A 13,702-nucleotide genomic window follows, 5' to 3' on the forward strand; every position below is an offset into this window, starting at 1 on the left:
CAAGAACTTTTTATTTATTATTTTTTATTTATTTTTTTTAAATTTTTTTTAATGTTTATTTATTTTTGAGACAGAGAGAGACAGAGCATGAGTGGGGGAGGGTCAGAGAGAGAGGGAGACACAGAATCTAAAACAAGCTCCAGGCTCTGAGCTGTCAGCACAGAGCCTGACGCGGGGCTCGAACCCACGAACCGTGAGATCATGACCTGAGCCGAAGTCGGAAGCTCAACCGACTGAGCCACCCAGGCGCCCCAAGAACTTTTTACTTTTTAATTTTTTTAGAGAGCACGCATGTTCAAGCAGGGGAGGGATAGCAAGAGAGAGAGAGGGAGGGAGAGAATCCTGAGCAGGCTCCACAGTCAGCACAGAGCCCAACATGGGGCTCTATCTCAAGACCGCGAGATCATGATATGAGCCAAAATCAAGAATCAGACTTGGGGCGCCTGGGTGGCTCAGTCGGTTAAGCGTCCGACTTTGGCTGAGGTCATGGTCTCAGGTCATGATCTCACGGTCTGTGAGTTCGAGCCCCTCGTCGGGCTCTTGCTGACAGCTCAGAGCCTGGAGCCTGCTTCGGATTCTGTGTCTCCCTCTCTCTCTGCCCCTCCCCCGCTCATTCTCTCTCTCTCTCTCTCTCTCTCTCTCTCTCTCTCTCTCTCTCTCTGTCAAAAATAAATAAACATTAAAAAAATATTTTTTAAAAAAAGAGTCAGACTTAACTGACTGAATCGCCCAAGCACCCCAGCAAGAACTTTTCTAATGTTTTATAGTTGAACTGTTTTCTCTTTAGAGAGGGTGGTATATTAGACATGAGTAAACAAGCCTAAAAGTTCTAGAGATGGTGATTCTTAACACTGCCAGGTGTCTTGTGATTGTCATTGTTATTGTCTTATGGAGTGAAAATCAACTGGGAAGAACGTGGAGCTGCTTCATTCACGGGCATAATTGCCACAGATCACATCCCTCTCCAGCATTTGTCTGAGCCTTAGAACAACTGTAAGGCCAGTAGAGTTTTCTGTCCTAAAATCATAATCCTGACTGTTGACCCTTCCAGCTGCTCCCTCCTGAGAGCCTTTTTGTCCAGGTTGACCACTAGGTAGGAGAATGGCTGCTGGCATGTGCTAGGCTTGAGGATTTGAGGGGACGGTGGGGAGGCTGACTCACAGCCTTGCCACACTCTTGCGTCCTTACCCAGTATCACAGGCCTTGACGAGTGGCCAGAGTCAAAGGCTCCTTTTGCACAACTGGGTGTAACAATTTGAATAGTTAGGATTCCGACCCTTGCATGGCCAACCCTGCAAAGTTCTAAACATACTTTGCTGCCAAATATAGGTCCGAAGTTTGGATTGAAATTAGCTGGGCTGTTTGCTCACTGTTGAACCAGGTGGGAGGAGCAGTACGTCGGAGGAACACAGAACTCTTTGATGGAGGGTTCGCCACCCACCAACTGCATGTTTTGCATGTCTGTGGCCCTACATCAAAGAGAAGCCACTGTTCTAACACAGTCAAGTTATGTGCTATGTGAGCAAGACTGGCAATGCCTTATGGCCGCCTGAGCCATTGGAATGACCCTTCTTGCTGGAAACCTTGTTGGAGCCCATACAGTGTTTGATGCGCCGAATCATAGGTGTGTCTGTAGTCAATGAGAATGAGGAGGGCCGGGTTCCAGTTCCAGGGTTCATGCAGGCAGGGCACCTGGCTGGCTCAGTCGGTAGAACACGGGACTCTTGATCTCGGGGTTGTAAGTTTGAGCCCCGCGGTGGCTGTAGAGATTACTTAAAAACAAAATCTTCACAACCACCACCACAGCAACAACCACAAAGTTACTGGAGGCTAGCTGAGGGACTTGGGCAAGTTTCTTAGCTTTTCTGAACTCTGTTTCAGGATCTGTAAAACGAGGGGGGTGTCTAACTAAGTAGCTTCATTAGCTTTAGAAATTTTACATACGTTTAATATTGGCTTTAGCGCATAGGTCTCATGGATGTGAATATATGCACTCATTTAAACCATATAGCCCTATTCATCTTAGGCTTCCGTGAGTTTCTCAAGAGAGGAAACTGTACCTTATTCTTCCTTAATCTAGAATGGTGCCTGACACACAGTCCATGTTTTCAGTTAAGGTCGGTTGTATTAATTAAGGAAAGAGGGGAGAGACAAATTAGTAAATTTTCAGACAGCCTCCAAGACTTTGCTGGAATTAGAAATTACAAACTCTAAACCAAAATGAAGGAGGTTAGAAGGGATGGAAATGAGGACACTAACTGTGTCCTCTCCTGGCTGTGACTGGTGAGCCACACACCCCCCCCTTGTCCCTCATCGTCACAGATGCTTAACTCCATACCCGACACGTAGTAAGCACACAATAAAACGTCAGCTGTCGGCAGTAGGAGGAAGAAGTTGTGAGTTTTCTAGTTAACCAGAGATTTTGAAACTGGGTGGATCATCACCCCAATAGAACTGATATTTGAGAGCATATTTCCTTTACACCAAATTTTACTGCACTTAACATTTGACTCACAGGGTCCTTTCAGTGTCCGTCCGCGGAATTTCAGGTCTCAGGACACAGTGCTGAGCATAGAGCGTGAATGCGGTGAAGCTTAACCAGGACCTGACCCCACAATATCGTGTGAGTGTTGCTGCCTTTGAGTCCCGAGAATCCAGGTGGTGACTTCTGTCAGGTCTCTTGTTCGTTAATGAAGATCTACAAAAGAGACATCTGGTCATTTGATTCTCCCAGTTGGTTGAAAAATAAATACGAGTTTACCCTGGAAGTGATTTGCGTAGGAATTTCCAAGCACCAGGGCACTCTAGCGTCCAGTACCCATCTCTCAGGGCAGGGCGGCGACCCGTCTGGGGCCGAAGGCGTTGTATAATTGGAGCTCACTCCTGTAAGGTCCCTGGCCTTGTACGTGGGTGACCTTTACCAGTTTTAGGCCACGTATCTCCTGCAGGCTGTGCTCCTGTGGCACACACAAGGCCCAGGTCCACTGATCTGATGGCCACATATGGACCGCAGCACTGCCAGTCGCCCCAACTCATTCACTGCGGTGACCCAGGGAAGGGTCAGAGTCAAGTCTCTTGGTGGTGGGAAGGAAATTGTAGTGTTTTTTTTTCTTTAAGATTTTTGTTTGAGAGAGAGAAAGAGCAAGCAGGGGAGAGGGGCAGAGGGAGAGAGAGAAACTCAAGCAGGCTCCATGCTTAGTGCAGAGCCCACGACCCTGGGATCACGACCTGTGCCCAAATCAAGACTCGGTTGCCCAACCGACTGAGCCGCCGGGTCACTCTGGAAATTGTGTTCCTAAAACCACCAGCTATTCCTTCCCTTTATTCAGAAGCTCCATTTCTAACACGTGAGCTTTTAGACCTACGCTCCTGTCGGGTCTCCCAAGGTTTAAGCGACGCCGAGATGATAAAGGGCATAAAGAGAAACTCTTTTTGACAGGACCGTGTCGGAAACTTGTGGGAGTAGATGCTCTTGAGGCCCTAACAGTTGGCTTGCCTTCCTCAGAGTGGTCATCCCCTTGCGGAAGTCCCCTTCCTCCTGGGGCCACCCGCTGCTTGATTTTCCTGACACTTTCTCATTTCCCCTTGGAGCCCGCAGAAACCAGGCCAGTCCCACCTCGACGACAGAAACTTTCTCTTAAGGAAAGGGGGTGGTTTGGTACAGAACAGGGAGGTTGCTTGGATGCAAAGACACTGTGTCAAATGTTGTCTGGTGCGGAAAGGCATGGAAATGCATGTATTTCTACACAAAGAAGGAAGCCCTGAACATCTGTTAGGCTTAGAATTTTCAACAGTGATCTACACATAAACTCCTTAAGTGTTGCCTTTTATACTGGCACGTTAGAAGTTGTGGTAATGCTTATGGAAACTACATATGATTTAGAAAATAGTTGAAAAGAGATCATACACATAGGCCAAGTTCTGCCATTGCTGACAGAAAACAAGAGCTGAAAACATGCCCCCTGTGGGCTCTGCTGAGTGCATCTGGCTGCAGGACTGAGGTGCTGTATTTTGTCTTTAGGTCTGAGCAACACAGAAAATATGAATGCAATCACGCGAGTGGGCTCAGTTTAAAATAGTCCCCCTTTCAGGGGCACCTGGGTAGCTCAGTTGGCTGAGCGTCCGACTTCGGCTCGGGTCATGATCTCACACTCTGTGAGTCTGAGCCCCACATCGGGCTCTGTGCTGAGCTCAGAGCCTGGAGCCTGCTTCGGATTCTGTGTCTCCCTCTCTCTTTGCTTCTCCCCCGCTCATGCTCTGTCTCTATCTGTCAAAAATAAATAAACATTAAAAAAAAATTTTTTTTAATAGTCCCCCTTTCCACCCTCACCGGCATGGCCAACTTGACTGGTCAGAAGTCTCGATTGTTTGGAGACTAAAAGCAGCATGGATTGGAACAGGGATGAAACCTCCCAAGCCTTTGGCCCAAGGGACACTGTGAAGGTGTGACAAAACTGGCCACCATCCCCGTCAGGGCAGCCCAAATATAGCTCCCAGGCAGAGCCTGTGGGGACAGCCTGTAGCTGTCTGCTCATCCTGGATCTTACACAGACATCCCCCCGTACCCCGCACCCCAGAAACACCATTAGACAAGAGAAGTGAGGGTGCCAAGTCATCAGCTTCCAAACCCAGCCAGTGTGATGCGTGGAAGCAGCGGGGAAGCAGCGTGTCCTCAGCGATGATTTGTTGTAAATTACCAAGATGCACGAGCCTGACCCACAACCTCACCCCCACCTTCTCCCCAACTTTGATGACGGCATCCTCACTGATGCAGAATGTGCTCAGATAGAGTGCCACCTCCACCTAAGCTCTTCTAGAACATTCTTCTCCCTGAAAGGAAGTGAAAAGAAACCAGTCTGAACTCATAGATCAGGCTACTGTCTCGTTTTGGCGGGGGAGGAGGGTGCAGGTAGAAAAGAGGATTAGGAGCGGTTGCCTGGTACCTAGGTTGCTTCTAAACCACAAGCCTGGAGACACAAGCAGCCTGCTGGGGGGTGTCCAGAGCACGGACTTCCGGCCCGGGGTGTGCAGGCCACAGCGATAAGCCTCACTGACCCCCATACCGTTCTCGTAATTTTGTGTGCCAGCTGGCCGCGTTGCATATATAAAACGTGTGGCTTCACTCATTCTGCCCCCCGCCCTTTAAAAAGCCATTATCTTCTTCTCCGAGGCCCCAAACCAGTAGGGCATCCAAGAGAGGCCTCATGTTTACTACAAGATTCAGGTTCCTAGCCCCCTGGTAGGAAGGCTGGCCTGACGAATTAGATGCAGAAAACAAGCCACTGCTCTCCTGAGGCCGCTGTCTTTGGGGAGAAGGGACTTTTTTGCTCACTTGGTTCTGTGCCTTTGTTTTCAAAATGAGGAACTCGAGGCCCAGTGAGGCTTAGGACCATCGCTGGAATTTGCATCTCAGTTTGGACTTCTGTCCGCCCTTCAGCTTCTGCTCCCTCTGTTGTGTTTTGCATTCAGCATAGTCTTCTTGCCTTTAGGACTGCCTCTCCTTTTCCTCTGTAAACATCAATATGAAGTATATTTGCTTTGCTTTTCAGCCTTGCCTGCCCTCTGTGTGTCCAAAATAGCCAGCTGGAATTCATGAGAATGTTATGTCTTCAGATGTTTATAATCCAAAAGAATCCCTTATGGTTTTTTTATAATAAAACTACTTGGATGTCGGTATTTTATGTTGGAAAGGCGAGCCAAGTTCACAATGCAGCAATTACAATGCAATGCATTATGTATAATTTGTAGCGCGCCCCAGGAGCAATGGTAAACCGTGAAATGCCGTCCTGGCCCCACAGCATAATTAGCAGGATCAAACGCTGTGCACAGAGAAGCACAATGGTTGTCGGCCGAGGTCAATAAAAGTAAGGAAAAGTTCTGATAAAAGCAATACACCCCAAATTATAGAAAGAGCAGCCCCTATATCAGGCTGCAAATATGTCAAAAGCCTTCACTGCTAATTGAAGAAACCTTTTGAGGTTTAACAGCTCATAAATTTGCGCTGGGAATGCCCTATTGTTCTGAGGTTATAAGTCTTGTCTTTGAAATTTAACAGTTGTACTTTTATATTGCATTTCTCCGAGAGTGCCATTGTAAACATGAAGGGTTTGCATTTTAACATAAATTTGAACAATGTGGTTTTAAAAGGGTTCGCCACATCAAAGGGAGGCTGTTTGGGCATGTTTTATAAATTCTTTTTTCTGTAGTATTTAAAGCTACAAATGACTCATAGAAGTATGTTCCATTTATATCAGTCATGTTGGTATAGTGTCCTCACCGGAGCTTTTACTGCCCTTATTTTTTTCTAACCTAAGAGCGTCTGAAAACCCGTCTAGGCCCTTTGCCAAGTCAGTTGCCCTTAATCTGCTATCTTCAGACCCATAGAAACAATTCTGGAAATGTGGTTATAGTTGGGTCTAAATAGCAACAAATTTTGTGCCTTTTCATGGTCATCTTTTTTTTTTAACTCAAAATATCCACTATATCAACTTGCAATTTCTTCTTTTTTTTTCATGTACCAATTATGGCCCCTCCTGTACCCTCATAGCCCCCATTGAAAAACAAAACAAAACAAAACACTGATTTTTTTTTTTTTTTTTTTTTTTTTTTTTTTTTTTTTTTTTTTTTTTTTTTTTTTTTGCTGAGCCACTGGTTGAAGTGGAGAAAGTTGGATGTTAAAGGGAGAGATGTGGGTGCCGGTTAAAGGGAGATGGGTGGGTGCCTCATGGAGGACAGAGAACACTGGGCTCAGATCCAGCCCCTCGTGTCCAGGCTATATTATGTGCTGGCTCTTGAGGCCTCAGGAAGTCACACACCTTCTGGAGCCTCAGTTTGGCCATCTGTAAAATGAGGACAGTAGTTACTACCCTACCTCCTCCCTCCCTCCCTCTCTCTCATTCGTGCATCGGCTCATTTATTTATTCATCCCTGGAGAGAGAATGTGAACACAACCTCTCCCTGTTCTTACCCCGCAGAGCTCAAAGCCCAGTGAGAACCCACATTATTGAAATAATGAGTCCTGTCCCATTACTAATGGGGGCACGGTGTGCTTTTGAAGGAAGGGGCCGTGTTCCTGTGAGAGCTTAGGGCAGAGGACCCTCACTGAGGGTTTGGGGTGGCGGGGGAGAGGGGTTGGGCACAATTTCCTGGAGACATGGTGTTTGAGCTGGTTGCTGGAGGAGGGAACTGGTGAGTGGGAGGTGACAGGGCAAGTGTACTGGACTGGGTACAAATTTTGATGTTTGTACTTAAATAAAAGGAAACCCTTGGCAGGCAGAGGATGAACTTGATGAGGCACGTGCTTTCTAGAAGCTCTCCCACAACTGTGTGTGGAATGGCTGGTAGGAGGACCAGAGACAGTGTGGGGAGATCACTTAGAGGCTCAGATGCCAGTCCGGGCTCACGAAGCAGGTGGCTCAGACAGGGTTGGTGACGGGGAAGATGGAGAGGAAGGGAGGAGTTTGGGAAATGTTCGGGTTAAAATGACAGGATTCGGTGAGGGGTCCAAGAGGGGCAGGTGAGGAAGAAGGAATAGTCTCGGATGACTAGGGTCTGGGTATGTGTGACTAACTGGCTGTATGGTGGGGACGTACCCAGGATGGGGCAGCCTGGAAAAGGGGTTATTAGTATAATAATCAGGAGCCACTTACCTGTGATTGTTTGGGGCCAGGTGGTGAAACTCTTCAGTTCATTCATTTCTGAGCACATCTGTGAAGCAGATTTCTGCCCTGCACAGATAAGAACATCAGGTCTGTCTGGCTCCAGAAATCATTCCCTCTCTCTGTCCCCTGCCAGAGCCACGTGGCAGAAGGGCACTTCAGTGAAACGCCAGTGTCCACTGCGGGTTTGACTAGGGAGGTGTGGGTTATGCAGGATGAAATGCCTAAGAGAGAAAATAAGACGGGGCGCCTGGGTGGCTCAGAGGGTTGAACGTATTTCAGCTCAGGTCATGATATCACAGTTCCTGACATCCAGCCCCACTTTGGGCTCTGCACTGACAGCACAGAGCCTGCTTGGCATTCTCTCCCTCTCCCTCTGCCCCTCCCCTGCTTGTGCATACACACTTGCTCTGGCTCTCAAAATGAATAAACTTAAGGAAAAAAAATTAGCCAGGTAGTAGGAACAGACCGTTGAGAGTCCTGACTTCTGGTTCTGCCCCCGTAGCTGCACAAAACAGGAAAACCATTTATCCTCTCTGCACTTCTGTTTCCCATCTCCAAAATGAGCCGACTGGATACCACCACCCCAAATGACCCCCCTCCCTTCTCTGAAAACCCATGATTTTTACTATGGACTGGATGCATCTCACCCCGAATCTCCTGTCCACACTTGACTGACTCCTCAGAGCTTCCTTCTTAAAACCATAGACAGGCCTTCCAGCACTAGCTTTTAATCTGTCCGCAGCATGCACAAGATACTTCCAAAGAGGCTCAGAGAGCAACATAGTCCTCCCCTTCATCTAGCTCCTCTGTTTTCCAAGATAAGCCAAACTCTAGACTCCTAACTTGGCCAGTAAAGTTCAAAAAATTCAGTCCCAAGGTCTCCCTTAATGTTCATAAAGTAAGTTTTATTTTCCTAGAGATTATTAACAGCCCTGTAAGAGTAAGTCACTTTTTATTGTTATGGAGTATCTCTTCTCTGCTAAGAGGCCATTTTAGAGTCATTTCTGAACAGTTCTAGGTCAGGATGAGGCAGTTAGAGGCAGGCTGTTTGAATGGTATGAAAACCGTCTGAGAAAGCCCCCAGGCCTTCCTGAGGCTGGGAGGGTTTGTTTATTGGAGGTGTTTAAGTCTCGGTGTGTGTGTACGTGTGTGCATGTGCACCCACATGCACGTGTCCATGCACACGCACACATCCACACGCTCTCTTAGATGGGGCACAAGGTCAGAATGTGGTGGGAGTGAGTTAATCAGACCTAAAAGAACACGCAAAGAGTGGCAGTTAGGCTCAGGGTTAGGCTAAATACCATCGAATACAGAAAGAAGCGTGTTTTGAAAATGGCCGCCATGCTTGTGGGATCGTTTATCATGTCACAGAAATCCACAGCCCGCACAACTCCAGGTGGACTCACCTGGAAGAACTTGTTGGCTGTTAGGCTCTGAGAGCAAGGCTCCTGTGTGTTTGTGATGCCCCGATGGCCTCTCAGCTGCCCACCTCAACGGGGTGTATCCACCCAGAAAGGCTCAGCACTTGTGCTCTCCTCCCCTCCATGGTGCCTGTGCCCTCCTAGAGGAGCCCAGCCCAGTGGTGGCCATTCAGAAGTCATGGTGATCGTATATCCAATAGAGCGTCATTCTTCTTTCACGTATGCTCACCTCCTCTCTCCTGCCTTTTTTATTTAACCACCCGGCCACTGTCCTCACATTGTTTTAGCTCCTCATGGCTGTTGCTTCCCTGTGATGCCCTCAGCCTGGCCCTGCCGACTGCGACCCTTGGACACCAGCCATGCCACACCCCATCGCAGAGGCTCTCATCACTTTGTCCTCCTCTCATCCCACCTTCGAGAAAACGATTCCAGGCAGCTTTCGGCTCTCATGAGAGCATTGAACCACGATGTTCTCTTGGCCATCAAAAATCTCAGGGACAGTTTCCTAGGTCAGGGATATTTTGTAATTATGCATTGATATCAGTATCTCTGGACATGTGGTTATGCACTAATCTGGCTTATGATATTTGAAATGCAGAAATAATTTGAATTTTTGGAGTCTTTAAGATGCATTCAGCTTAGATGTACCCAATACATCTCCTATCTTGGCCTGCTTCTAGCTACTGAAAGTTCTCTAAGGTATCATGAATCCCAGAGCCCAGGAAAAGGAATTCCTAGAGGAATTCCTAGAGGAACCCATAGAGGAAATTCCTAAGGAATTTCATAGAAGAAACAAATACACGGCATTGTATTCTTAAGCCTGTGTGTGCATAGCCTCCTCTCACCTGTTCCTCATCCATGAATGTCTAGGGTTTGGGAGCTGGTTGGGGGCCAAGGCCAGAAACCAAGATTCCCAGACCTTGAAATTCCCTACCTGGCACCATGTGTCTCCATTTCTGTCAGTGTCCTCTGGCCCCATTGTTCCGGCCTGGTCACCCTGACTCCCTCTCTCTGCTCGGCCCTGATGGCACAATTGGTTGTTCTTTGTCCATGCACCAAACATTTGTGATACACCCACCATGTACCGGCCACCAGGGATCCAGAGGTGAATCGTTCTGTTCCGAGGATTGGGTGAGGGGCAGTGGGCCAGTTTCATCTACACTAATGTTAGGGCTAACAGAATCTCTGGGGCAATACCATAATTGTATTTGTTATAATCCTCTGGAGAGCCAGGTTACAATGATACCTTACTTTTAAAGCCCACATCATCCAGGATTGAGCATAAACAACCCAAGAAACCACCAGAGTCTCTGACTCATGAAAAATGTGACAAAAGACCGACTTCTATAAACTCAGTGGCCATAAAGGTGCTCATGGCCAAGGCCAGACGAACCCCCAGAATACATTTTGGCATTGCTGTGATCAAAGTTTCATATAATGAGGCCGGTGACTCACTCTCGGTGCTTGAGAAAAAGAAATGCAGATTCCTGGGTCCCACCACAGATACTGGGCTGGGATCTCCCAAGTTGCAGCCTAGAATCTGCCTCTCACCAAGCTTCTCTACATCAGACTTTGGGACTTCGTGTTCTAGGGCCAGTATCTAGCCTTTGGTGCTTCATTATGCCATGTTTCTCGCAGGACCGTGACATGGAAGCATTGGGTTGCTGTGGCCACCGAGCCTGGGGACCAGCCATCCCAACCCCCTTGCCTCCCGAGGCTCCTCGTTTCTCCTGACACACCCAGTTACCTGCAGTGGTTGTCCAGGGAGAGCTGGACTTGACCCCTGAGTAGTCGCTGTCAGCAGAGGTTGTCAACCCAAGTTCCCTTGTCCCTTTCCAAAGTTCTCGCATTAGCTCTCCACATTTGTTTCCTTATCCCGTGATTTCTTGGGATGATGTTTATTTGTATTTTTTTTTTCATTCCCCAAGGCTAAACGGTGTTTTCAGAAGATTGAGGTTTCTGAGTGAAATATTGTCTAATTTTAAATGGGCTGTGATTTCAAAAGTCAATGAAAACATTATTTTGGGCCTTTGCTTCCAGAGCTGAAACTTGAGCTGTCTCTGATTTGAAACTCGAGGGAGAGGGAGTGAGGAAAAAAATGAAGTAGGTCTAAATGTCATCACAGACGCGTCTCTGTACCTCTGTGTGAACAGGGGCTTTGAAAGCCCAGGCGAAAAGCAATAGCATTAGGGAGCTTGTCGTTTCTGAGCGAAGGGCCTCCCCCTGCACGCGAGGTGGGGGTGGGGGTGGACTACGCACCTGGCATTTTATCCCGTGGAGCCGGGGGAGCTGGTGGCCCAGGCAGTGAGGAGCCCACCGTCTCAGGCGGGGCCTCGTCCGCCAGGAAGCCCCTCTCGGTATCCCTCCAACCCCTGGGGACTGTCCAGCCGCAGAGACAGCCAGACCACCAATTACCAAGCCGCCAGCTTCAAAGACCCCTTCGTGGCCCCTCTGGGCCTGGGCCGGCCAGGACAGCAGCTAAGTGTCTGAGGTCATGGGCTAAGGAATTGAAAACATCCTCCAGGGAGGAGCCATGGATGCTGGAGTTCTTTGCAGATTTCCAGGACTCACAGAACACTCCGTTTATAAGTCCTGGCCCTGCACGCGCGGAAACGCTGCATCAGGCACAGTCGTATGGCCCTTGTTTATCTCACTTCCTCCCTCCTGCTATTCTGCTGGGGCGGTACAAGGAGAGGGGGCAGAAGGAAAGAAGACTGGGGGCAAGTATAAGTGGGGTTGGGGTGACAGTGTGGACCGGGAAACATTACCGCTTTGGTTAGGTTTTAAAATAAGTCGTTTTTAGCATCACTGCATCCAAGGTTGTCTTATTCCCACAGATTGTGTTTGTTTACCTCTTCTAACCTGGAGTTAGGGGGATACAGACCCTTGCAGTAAAAAGCCCTCCGTGATGCAAAGCAGTAAGCACAGTAGCAAGAGTAGATTCTGAGTTTAGAGCCGGTTAAAATATCCGACTCCGCATCCACATCCATAACCACGTCTAACCCTCTCTGAGTGCCTCGTCCGTCTCCTCCTCTGCTCTTGAAGAAGTCTGATGTGACAGAGAAACTGCTAGATGCTGGCAGATCATCCAGACCATCTAGACAATAAACAGCTCCATAATATTCAGTGCGGCAGGCTCTGTAGAGCCCATCTGTTTCAAAATAACCCCGGTTCTGCTTACGAGGCGGAATGCTTTGTTGACTGGAATTTGCCCTAGTTTTCTTCAGTGGACTCCGTGTCACCGGCCTCTGGGTCCACCTGCTGGCAAGTGTAAAAACTGGAAGCAAACCCAAGGTGGGTATTTTTAGTTGAAAGAAAAATCTAAGCTGTAGCTCATTGGTTCCCCAGAGCTACTGTAGGTCCGAATCACCTGGGAGCTCATTAAAAATACAATGGCCTGGGCTCCATGCCAAGCCTACGGAATCGGAAACTCTCTCCAGCCCTCGTGGTGATTCATACATTCACACCAGTGTTGGAGCCCCTTCACCTGGAATCCAGGGGCCTGGCGCCCAGTGAAGGTCAGGGACGACCCCCACCCTATCCAGTCATTCCCCAACAGGTGACCAAGCCTCCTTGAAGTACCTACTCCTACTTCTTCCATTTTATCCTGGTCATTCCTGGAGAGACTCAAAGCTTTATTCCCTCGGAACTCATCAGACAAGTTTAAAGGTGGAGGAACGTGGCAAACACTACTTAACCAAGTACTCAAGGTTACCCGCCCCCCCAGTGGCTAGTCATGTTGATAGCAGGAGCCCCGGATAAGACAGGATGGGAAGAGTACTTGACCTCTGTGACTTCTTCTTAAGATCCATAACCTCAGTCTAAGCATGAGGAAAAACATAAGACAAACCCAACTGAGGGACATTCTACAGGCTACCTGGCTGGAGTTCCTCAAGATGGTCAAGGTCATAGGAAGCAAGAAAAGATGGAGAAGTTGCCACAGGCCAGAAGAGGCTAAGGACACATGACAACTAAATGTTCCAAACGGATCCTAGTACAGAAAAAGGAAATTAGTGGGAAAACTGGTAAAAATCCAAGTGAAACCCGCAATTTAGTTCGTAGTAATGCACCCATCCCTATAAATGATCCCTTACCTTTGACAACTATACTGTCATAATGTAAGGTGCTAACATTAGGGTAATTGAATCATCTCTATTATCTTTGTAACTTTTCTGCAAATGTAAAACTGTTCCAAAATTAAAAAGTTTACTGAAAATTAAAATGTCAGAGTGGAGGGGCACCGAGACAGACCAGCTGAGCTGGAGGACATTGTCAAGGAGCATAGCACGGCCAGTTGTGTGTCCAGATGCCAGAAGTCACCGACAGGCCGGCCGGCAGGGCAGGCGGGATCCTCCAGAGTGAGCCACCCGGGCTGCAGGCAGTAAAGGCCGGTGGCTGGTGTCTCCCATTGCAGTCTCCCGTCTTAGCCCAGCCAGCCTGATGCCTCACTGGGAACCGGACAAGTCATGGCATCTCTGTGCAGGGGGGCAAAATGTCTCGTCCAGCACCTTCATGGCACAGATGAGCCCAACACCTGGAGGGTTGGGAGCAGGGGCTGGGGGGTGTGGGGGGGCCTGGGGAATGACTTGTCCAAGGTCCTGGCGGGGTCAGGATGTG

The 13,702-nt window shown here is 48.4% G+C and overlaps 1 protein-coding gene and 1 long non-coding RNA gene across 5 annotated transcripts in view; one reads left to right on the top strand and one right to left on the bottom strand.

The window, feature by feature from the left end:
- RHBDD1 (rhomboid domain containing 1) overlaps positions 1 to 13,702 on the top strand; it is a 175,546-nt gene that overhangs the window by 110,207 nt on the left and 51,637 nt on the right. The window lies entirely within an intron of this gene.
- LOC122226725 lies at positions 6,645 to 9,950 on the bottom strand. The gene is made up of 3 exons (XR_006205744.1): positions 8,309 to 9,950; positions 7,650 to 7,727; positions 6,645 to 6,839 (listed from the first exon to the last, which is right to left on the bottom strand). It is a non-coding gene; the product is annotated as an uncharacterized LOC122226725 (long non-coding RNA).

Source organism: Panthera leo, chromosome C1 (assembly GCF_018350215.1).
Source record: "Panthera leo isolate Ple1 chromosome C1, P.leo_Ple1_pat1.1, whole genome shotgun sequence".
Classification (NCBI taxonomy): Eukaryota; Metazoa; Chordata; class Mammalia; order Carnivora; family Felidae; genus Panthera; species Panthera leo.